The 11020-nt window shown below is 37.5% G+C and overlaps 1 protein-coding gene across 2 annotated transcripts in view; it reads right to left on the bottom strand.

The window, feature by feature from the left end:
* Positions 1-11020, bottom strand: part of LOC109374890 (sodium channel protein type 1 subunit alpha) — a 147647-nt gene that overhangs the window by 132876 nt on the left and 3751 nt on the right. The window contains exon 2 of one of the 2 annotated variants that reach the window (XM_019629851.1): positions 10352-10452. The exons of the other annotated variant lie outside the window; for it this stretch is intronic. The gene's annotated coding sequence lies outside the window, so the exon portion shown is untranslated. The remainder of the gene's footprint in view (positions 1-10351; positions 10453-11020) is intronic. 2 annotated transcript variants of the gene reach the window in all.

The following is an 11020-nucleotide window of genomic DNA, read 5'->3' as shown; positions in this document are numbered from 1 at the left end:
TTTTTTTTTTAATCTCACCACAATGTTGTATTTTAAAAAGAGAGACAGGGGGAGGAAGGTTGTAGGATCATGATGGATATCAGGTCATCCAGTCACCCCAAGCCTTCCCTGCCATTCCATCCAAAGCGGTGAAAATCAGGATTTAATTGTAAATCCACAGAAGATCATTTTCAGAGATGCTGTTACTTTTTTTTGGAACATTCGCTGCAATTTCCTTTCAATTACATAGGCTGCCATTGGTGTTGGAGAAGGAAATAATGGTATTCCTAAACCAAATAAATAGGTTTTAAAAAGGCATAGTAATATACAAGCCTGATTTCTCAAAGGGGAATTAAGTATATGAATGTAAAGGATCTAATGAGGTCAGCATTGAAACATTGGTTTAAAATGAATATTAAATTATAAAACTACTTTTTCTCACTTCATATAATTATTCTTCCTTTATTATATAACCATTCAAACAAAATTTTAAAAAATAACTATCATTTTTTGGTATATACACACGAGGTGAATATATACAAACAATACGATGAATGTTTAAATAAAAAAAAATTATTACAGTAAAAGGCACATTGCCATTAATCCCCCTCAAAATATTCCCCCTTGTTTCAAACACACTTATCCCATCATTCTTGCCACTTTCTGAAGCAGTTCTGGGAGTCCTCTTTTGTGAGTGTCTTTAGTTGGGCTGTCATGGTTGCTTCAATGTCCTGAATCGAATCAAAGTGCTTACCTTTCATGGTCATTTTGACTTTGGTGAAGAGCCAGAAGTCACATAGTGCCAGATCCAGTGAATAAGGTGGATGAGGACACTCTGTGATGTTTTTATTTGACAGAAATTGCCGTATAGCAGAAACGATGTGTGACAAGGAGCATTGTCATGATGGAGGATGATTTACAGCACACATTAAAACACACCTTCTCTCAACCATAGCTCACACCCAACAGGCTGCACCAAACAAGTTGAAACTTGTCACACACTGTTACTAAGATACGACACGCGGCTTCCTGTATTGAATATCCCTGACTTTCTGTTGGATGGCATTCTGGCAGCAGCATCTACCGTATTTTGTGATCACACAGAAAGGTTCCATGTCCCATATTGCTTCTGATATGGCAATTTCTGTCAAATAAAAACATTACAGAGTGTCCTCATCCACCTTATACACTAGATCTGGCACCATGCGAGCTGGCTCTTCCTCAACATCAAAATGACCATGAAAGGCAAACGTTTTGAATGTATTCAGGACATCGAGGCAGCAATGACAGTGCAACTAAAGACACTCACGAAAGAGGACTTCCAGAACTGCTTCAGAAAGTGGCAAGAACAATGGGATAAGCAAGCGTGTTCTAAGTGAGGGGGAGTATTCTGAGGGGGATTAATAGCAATGTGTCTTACTGTAATTTTTTTTTATTTAAACATTCACTGTATGTTTGATCACATGTTGTATATCAAATTATTGTGTTATACACCTAAACCTAACATGTCATATGTCCATTATATCTCAATTTAAAAAATCACTTTAGTGTTCTGTATGAATTTCCAGCTTTAAAATCTTTTATTATTTGGGGGCCTGGTTTACTTTTGGTCTTTCTTCTTCAGCTAAAGTATGAGAGTACACTATCAGTATTTACTGGGAATGACATCAATGCCATTTTTCACAACAAACTCTCTACCTTTCTCTAAATACATTAGGAGTCATCAAACCTTCATTACTTTGTTTCCTTCATTTCCTCTGCTGAGATACCTTCTATTTTCTGGTTACATCCCCTCTACCCTTTATATGTGCACCTCTGCACCTCCTAAACCCACCCCCACCCCCGATCTCTTTGAGAGCAAGAACTATGTCTTATTTGTTATTTTAGTCCCCAAATATATCCCAGTTCTTGTGGTTGAATTAAGGTATTTTCTGAAGATGAACTGATGACATCTGCTGACTACTGATGAATCAAAATTCCAGAATAAAATTCTATGAAAATATATAGGTTGGATAAAATAACTTTTTAAACCTAATAAAACAGAATTTCAACTGACATAAATCTTTACCACTACTTTACAGAGATGATAATCATTGAGGAATTGTGGTGCTGGAAAGTTGTCTGAGATCTTCCAGATAAAGATTCTTATTTTGGATATGAGAAATGATACTAAGAAAAGTGATGTGACTTGTCCAAGGTCACATAGCTAGTTTTATACCACAAAAGCCCATTCAATTTTTTTCCACAGTCTAACTATGAAGGAAATTAATATTGAGTAGGTGCATCAGCATATAAGAAGCAAAATGGAAGTGAGTGGAAAATTTCTAGAAACTCCACAATTGATTTTCACTCATATTTTGACAGAGAGATGGATGTGATGGAGAGTATGATTGCAATTACTATTAAAGAAGGTGATGGACTAACCAACGTTGGTTTTAGCAGAGGATAAAGGAAGTAAGGACATGACTGTCCTTCAGTCTAGCTCCCCATACTGATCTGAAATATTAACCGCAAAGGGTTCAAGCTCAAGGGCATGAGCACCAGGTATTCGGAGTGTCATGCTGACAGCTTTCAGGAACGCAGGCCTAAAGAGAGCCCCAGGAAATATCCAGGAAGCAAATGGTCTGAAGTTCTAAAATTTCTTTGAGAGACTGAAATATAATCTAAAAACTATATTTCCTGTTTCTTTAGGATCATAAACCATATTTATATGGCAGTTATCTTTCATATACGGAAACAAAATTTAATGTTTCACATGCTTGAGTTTTATGCCTCTTTCTTTAAATACATAAAGGCTTCATAAAGCTTTGACTCTTGAAACAAGATCAAAGTACATCACAATGTTTAAAGTAGTATGTACAGATCTACTGCCACAGGAGGATAAAGAGAGAAAAGAAACATAAATGTAAATTTCTAAAAATGCATGAACAATCATAAACTAAATTACAATGCTGCGTTCTATTCTGTGCTTACGTGTGCCCTTTCCCATCCTCTTAAGTCAGTTAAACATTATGCTTGTTTTTTTTTGTTGTTTTTTTTGGGTTTTTTTGCATGACCTATTTCATGTAGTAATTTCCCCCCTTTGCAAAGAAGAGCCAGTCTAGTGCTAGGAAAAATATCGTTGATTACTTACTGAAATCAAAATACCAGTTTGACATTTTAATATATCTTTAAATCAACTGCATCATTTATCTACATGTCAAAGAGGTTTAATTAGATTTTTTTATGAAGAGAACTGTCTTTAAAGTAAATAGCTGATATTTATGAAGACAACTCTTTATTTACAGAATAAAAGTGAACTTTGCTATAACTTAGCATAAGCAAACATGTCGTTCCTGTTCCCCTAAAGGGTTCTTACCAACATCTTTTTCCTTTCATGTTCAAAGGCAGAAAACCATTGACTTTACCAAGAGCATAGCAAAGCTATCCATAATGTGTGTGTAAAATTAGGTGCCACCACATTTTTCTGGGAGATTAACACCTTTCACATATCCCTAAGCAGTTTCGATCTTTAGAAATCCATTCCCAAACTCATACCAATCACATATGATTACATGTCTTCTGCTCTCTCTCCCCTTGGGGAAAGCAAGAATTCTACTGTAGGCCAAATAATAGACAGAGGTCATTAGGGACCCACTTCAGGGCTTCAAACTCTTTAGAAGAGACTGCCAAATTTAAGTGGAGGAAGGCTCAAGCAGAACTAGACAATAAATACATTTTGCCTACTCCTCCTAGAATGCCTTGGAAATTTTGTGGCCAATGAACTGAGTTGCTACTTCTGGAATTGTCCCTATTCATATTGGACAGCAGAGTGCTAGAATGTCTTACCCACATCTGAGATCACTTAGGGCTTGGGTGTAGGAGAGAGGTGCTAGGCAGCTGCACTCCCATGCCTACGGGCAGTCTCTTATACCCGCTCTTCTGAGATGGATGAAAGACAAGCATACTCCTATGTCTCTCTACTCATTATGGGATGGTGAAATGACAAAACCACTTTATCTCAATATTTTCCATGGCACTTGACACATAAGGAAGTTCAGAAACAGATATATTTGTTCCCATGTTCCACTCAGTCTCTTTGAAAGACTTCTACCTTCTGGTTGCTATCATTATGCTAAAATAATCTGTATTCCTTCTCTCTGTGGGGAAGAGCAGACTGGACAGGCAGGAAAAGGCTCTTTCTGGGTCTGCACCTCTTTATTTAACACATATGTCCATTTACATTTCTGATCCCCTTACTCGTTCTGCAACTAAGTACACACAGAATGTGGATCTTTCCACAACTTCAGCACTGATGAAACTCAATAATGATTTGCCCTCCTTTACATGGTACTTGAAACATCTAATGCTTTAAAATTGCACCTCTGATTCAGTCAGGATCCTGGCAGCAAGCAGAAGGTACACTCAAAAGGGGTTAAATGAAAATAATTTAATGGAGAAACTATTAACTAAGTAGGTTAAGATGGTTGACAAAGCACCCAGGAACCAGCCATGAAGAGAGCCAATGCCACCCTTGAGTCTTAATGAGAAAGAGGATGGAATAATAGCACCAGATTCCAGTGAACCCTGGAGGTTTGGAAGGCCCAGCAGGAGGTTTGCCAGAGAAGAATGCAGCCCCTCCTTTAGGCTAAGGCGGGGTGCAATGGAAGAGGTCCTCCAATTTCCTACGAATGTCTGCATTAGGCCAAACCCCAAGAAATCCAGAAGACAAGGACTCCCAGATTTTCTAACCATGGAAACTGGCCTTTGGAGGCTGAGGGTCTTTCCAGCCCTAGGTCCCACTTTCACCTGGCATTTCACTCCCACCACTCCCTTCCCTGGACCTGTACTCTGCAGCTCCTGCCAGGGCGGTCTGCCTCCATGACTGCAGCTCTTGCGGGGCTCTGGAAGACTGTTCCCTCCGTGTGCACATCTAGCCCTCCCCATCTGTGTGTGTCCCAAGGTGCTTCCTCATCTTGCTTTGGCTCCTTTAAACTTACTCTGCAATGTAGTCCTTTTATTCACACTCTCCTGCTTAAACGTCTATTCTTTTTGCAAGTATAGGGAGGATGACTTGCAAGTTCTGCCAGATGTTAATGGATGTTGGGAAGTGGGGAAAAGAACCGCTCGTCCCATCTTATCTCCAAAAACACTCCTTTCTCGTTGCTTTAAAGAACAAACACATGAATTTAAAGTATTTTACAGAGATAAGCAACATCTTTATGATATGAGATTCTGTTTAATGCCTTAACTCTTAGCACAGCGCCTAATATACTGTCGGTACTCAGAAATAAATAGACTGATATTCAAATATCACTATTTTCAAATCAATTCTAATACTGATTTAAGAGGAATAATAATTACTGTATGCTGGGACCTTGAAACCTCACAGCAATCTCATGAAATAGATACTGATATTATTATCATGATTTTATAGATGAGGAAACAGACTCAGAATAGTTGAGTAACTTGGCCCAGGTCACATGGTAAGAAGACGATTAAGTGTAGTTTTGAAACTAGCAATCTGTCTCCAAAGCATCTAATCTTACCATAAGTTCGTACTGTCTTGTTTTATACAAAACTCTCTACAATATCACATTATTAAAATCCTGGTGGTAAGTCTATGGGATCCAAGTTTAAAGGCAAACCCGTGGGAGATGACACGAGTGCCCTTCAGTGGTCTGGATCACACAACATTGCACTCACAAGGATGCAATGGAGGAAAGGGCTTTCTCCACGTGGCCAACCCAAGAGAGTTCGTAGATTTAGAGTAGACGTAAAGCCTGATTTTTGCCGAATGTGTTGGGGGTGGGGTACAGCTGTGGCAGAACGGGAAGGTGGCAGATGGCAGCTCTTCCTTCTCACTTGTTTTGGATTCTTCAATCTTCCACAGAATGTGAAAGAATGTCACTATGTTCGGAAATACTTTCACTGAGTCAACAAATAAACTAAATACTTGAGAAGTGCAAGGGAGAAGCTTGCCTCAGTCTGGCAATGCTTTAGTTTCCAGAAGTCGACGTTTGTTACCAATGGAGAGGCTCAAAAAGCAGAACTGCTGGTCATGGACATTTAACAGTAAGATTGCTTTGGCAAAGCTACATGTTGCAAACATCATACTTAATACGCTGTTTTTCTCAGCTTGATTTTCTAAAAGCAAGTGGTTTCTGGCTCTGCTTGATATTTTTTGTGATGTTTGTGCAAAGACACAAACCACACAAAAACCCTATATTTTCTAAGTTTTAAAGACTTGCTTTTCAGTGTGGCAGTGTGGCCCTAGCATAGGCATCTGTTAGGAGCTTGTGGAAATGCAGAATCTTGGGCTCTGCTCCTCCCTGCTAACGCAGAATTTGCATTTTCACAAGATCCTAAGGTGAGTCCAGTGTACATTAAAGTTTGAGAAGCCGTATTGTTGGCAATGACCTTCACAGCAGGCCTCAGCTTCCTAAGACTACCCACATCTCTCTGCTCCCAGAACATATAAATCAGCCGCTGTCCTCACTATTCCCTAAGAACTCCCACCCACTGTTGGAAGGTGTGTTTCTACGACTGAGCCAGGTACCTACCCCTTGCCTTCTACCAAAAAAACGCCTAACCTATGCTTCAAGTAATATTTTGAATGTCAGTTGTCCTTTGTGGACCTCTAAGAAAAAACTAACTTTTAAATATCTCTTCTCTCAGGCCCATTCTGCAAAGGCCGTCAGTGTTAACAATTTCTTTTGAAATGTTTCTGAAATTTTTTGTGTATATCCAAGCATCTGAAATATGTTTTATATCTATTTTTCATAAATGAAAAAAAGTGTATGTGTGTGTGTGTGTGTATGTGTGTGTGTGTGTGTGTGTATGTCTTGTATGATTTACATAATATATCTTGAATATCTTACCTTGTTATTACTTAGAGTATTTTAGAGTATTTTGGTATGTATTTAGGTAGATATACCAAAAGTTATTTAATCAGTCCTCAAATGATAAACACTTATTTTATATCCAAGGTGTTTTTTTGTTTGTTTTTTGTTTTTTGGGTTTTTTTGCTATTTCAAAAAATGGTGGTGTAAAACATCACTTCACTAACAATTTTCCCACTGGAAAAAATTTTCTGTAGGATTCATTCTCAGGAGATGATTCCTCTGAGTGGAAGGGTCTGTGCCTTTTAACTTTGGTAGATACACTAGACTTCCCTCCAAAGGTGTAGTACCATTTTATATTCTAGCATCAACATAAGATACCTGTTTCCCACACCTTTGTCATCGGTAGGAATTATCAAACTTTTTTCTTTGTTAACTGGGAAGTGAAATCTAGGCCAAGTCTTGACTTCACCTGGGAGTTTCCCATAGGAGTTTGCTAGGAGAAATACAAAGATATGTGGAAGAGAAAGGGAAAGTGCATTCTAATAAGAGGGGATATTGTATACAGAGGGATGTGAGGTTGGGTCTGAGGCAGTGGCCAGAGTTTGAATAGATGGACAGATGGCCAGATCACAAAGAGCTTGGCACACCTGCTACAGGAGGAAAGATGGGACCATGTTTGCAAGGAAACCAGGACAATATGGTATAGAGAAGCTAAAACCAAATATTTTGTTTTTTCTTTCCACCAGTTTGAGGGAGCCATCTATTCTTGCCAGGGCACTGACTAATACTTGTGGTGTCCTTATAATTGGTTTATTTGTTCCAAAAATCCTATTTAGATAAGGTGGGTGTGCTTGTGAGAGGGTTGGCTAATTGTCAGGAGAACAGTGTTTCATAAATCTGGAGACCAAAACATTTCTTTTCTTTCTGAGGTCCCGATCGTGTTAATACAAAGTTTTCTGTAATGCTTTTACTAGAAACTGCACATATGAAACAAAAACTCTTTTATTATTACTGCCACTTTCCCTTCTTCCAATATTAAATTATCACAATAATATTCTTTAGAAAATTTCATATGGGAGATTGACACCTGTTCCATTTTTTTTTTCATCCCAAAATGAGACAATAGCTACAGAACATTGACAACTCTTTTAGATATCCTGTTTCCCACACCTTTACCAACAGCATGAAATATCAAACTTTTTTCTTTGTTAACTGGGAAGTGAAATCTAGGCCAAGTCTTGACTTCACCTGGGAGTTTCCCATAGGAGTTTACTAGGACAAATACAAAGATATGTGGAGGAGAAAGAGAAAGTGCATTTCCTATTTCCTATTTCACTGCTTCACTTTTTAGACATAAAAAATAAGTATAATACCACTTTATCAGAGGACTATAAATTCATTTTTTATAAAAGAAGGAATAATTTTTCACAAATGAGCATATTTATCAAATTCTAGATCACGAGACATATGTGACTATGATGTATTTTAGGATAATGATGAAAATACCAGTATTAAGAGTCACTTATTTATTTTAATTATCAATAGATACATGAAATGGGTCTATTAAATGTAATTATATTAGATTTGGTTGTTATTTGGATGATCATATTCCAGTTAAACTTATTTACACAGAATATTAGAATTAGAAAATACCTGAGGAATTATTTAATTCAGGCTCTATGTTGTCAAATAATTCATATTAGCTTGGTAGAAATTTGTTTGGCTTTATCTTTAGGACCAGGTTTTGTTTGTTTGTTTGTTTGTTTGTTCTCAAAATAAAATCAGTGTAATTTTAAATTTATTTTCTAGCAATACTTACTTGTCTCCCCAATAATTGTTCCTTATACTCTAAAGAAAAAATTCTACATTTCCTAGGTTTTTCAAATCTCTCAAAGAATTATTCACCCTGATAATATAATTTAAGAATAGGGGCTGACATTTTAGAAAAAAACAAGTAATAACCCTGAACATCTGGCTGGCTAGTTATGTTAGTTATTGCATTTTTAAAAAGTATCTTTAGGGACAAGGTGAGAGAGTCCATGTATTCATCCATCGTTGGCTAGCCTTCCCTTGTCTAATCACCATTCTTAACTCATCAGTTATTTAAACATCAGTCCTTGAATTCAGCACCTTTTGAGTTCCAAATCCTGATATTGATATCAATGTTCTAGTTGCTCAGAAAATACTAGGAGGACTCCCTGTGACAGCCTGATGTATTTGATGTGAGTGTGTGATGGGAGTGTGTGATGCCAACTATTATAAACTACTATTTTCTGAATACTGTTAACATGTGAAAGACACTGTAATAAATCCCTTGGCATACATTATCTCTTTTAAATTCTGACAAGGAGACAGTACGGTTCTCACTTGGCAGCTGAAAACACTGAGATTTTTCAGAGATGCTAAATAAATTGTCTGTGGTTACAGAGCTAGCCACTTGTAAGGAAGGAGACTGTGTGACAACAAATTTTCACCCCTATCTTTATGGGGATAAGATGTAGGTTGAGAACTTCCACTCCGAACAGAAGACTCTAATGCTGACCTGAGTGACAGCTTCAGAAAAGCTGGAATTCACATATACTACCAGTTCATTTGGATTTCATTATATTTAATATGTGTTTAAACTTGCTTCTATTATTTAATAGTTTTTTTTTTCTGAATTAATATTCTACAATGGAATAAAAGATCTTTCAAGTTCTTCTCAGGTATTTACTTTAAGATCAGGTAAAGTTGGAAGTGACAGAGTGACCCTGGTGTTGGAGAACTAGTATTTTAAAGAAAGAATTTGTATTTCATATTGGGAATAATTTTTTAAGTCCACAAAAGTCTCTATATTAAGCCCAAAAGATTTTTTGTCAAGATAAATAAAGAAAGTAGCATGAATGATTGAAAGTTGCAAGGAGTTTCAAATATATTACAGCCATAAATGAATCCACTTCTTTCTTTTGGAATTTAATTTTTCCTTTTAGATCTCATTTGCACGTTGTTATTTAATTGACCATGGTGAATAATGTTATGTAAAGTCCAAAAATATAAAGGAACTAGATTGCAATGACAATTATTCAACAATCATTCCATAAACCTTTACTGAGACTCAATATATGCCCAACACTGTGCCATGCACTGGCTGTGGTCTGTTGTTATGGCTCTACTTTGTTTCATGAAGCCTGAGAAGATGGCTGAGTCAGTGCCATAACTGCAAAAGCTATAGTTCGGGTTGAATTGAATTTAATATCATCCTTTAAGAGGGGGGATAATCCCATTCTTCTGGAGATTTTAGGAGCATTAAGTGACATAATACATGTGACTATTAGTATAATAAGTGATAGGTTGAAATCATTCCATAAATACTTTAGTAACACATATAAAGAACAATTATTTAAGCATATTATACAAATAAATGTATGCTAAGTCAAGGAAAACGTATTAATCCTAGCAACTAGAGCAAAGAATTGATAACACATCAGCCCTTACACTATCGAATGATTTTGGAGCAGGAAGATTCTTGAAATAGGTTGCTATTGAAAAACACTTAGAAATATACTCACCGATGTGTTCAAGCTACATACACTATTGAGTCTTGCCTTGTAGAATAGTGAAAAGAGAACTAGATGTGCCAGGAGGAGATCTTGAGCTTTTATTTTCTTACCTGTAAAATGATAACAGTAATGGGACCTAGCTTATCGCATTGCTGTGGGTCTCAGAATGGACCATGTATATAAAATGTCTTGGAAAGACAGATATAATCACTAGAATATAAGCTATTATTATTTTGATTAATTGAAATATAGTTATTGGCACATTTTATACATACATTTTAAGTTAAGTCCCTAATTCACAGATATTTTAGAACAACGTTTAATTTGAATTTATAATACACTGTATTAAAAGCAATTGCTGGGCCGGCCGAGTGGCGCATTGGTTAAGAACTGGCTTGGGATGCCAGAGGGCCCCTGTTCGGATCCCACATATGAGGACCAGTGACACTGCCCTCCACAGCTAAGATGCTGAACAACAGCTCAACCTGGAGCTGGGCTGCCGCGGGTCGCCGGCGGCGTAGACTGCAGCCCCTGTGGCAGTGGGTTGCCATGGGCTATCGTGTGTAGCCAGCAGCCAGCGAGAGCAGCCAGCAGCCGCAGTGAGTGGCCGTCCAGAAGCCGGCGACTGATCTGCCTCACCAGGGAAGAGCGCAATGATGGTGCCAACTTGGGTCAGTG

The sequence above is a fragment of the Hipposideros armiger genome, unplaced genomic scaffold, assembly GCF_001890085.2.
Source record: "Hipposideros armiger isolate ML-2016 unplaced genomic scaffold, ASM189008v1 scaffold_871, whole genome shotgun sequence".
NCBI lineage: Eukaryota > Metazoa > Chordata > Mammalia > Chiroptera > Hipposideridae > Hipposideros > Hipposideros armiger.
This window is presented reverse-complemented; position numbering and strand designations above follow the sequence as displayed.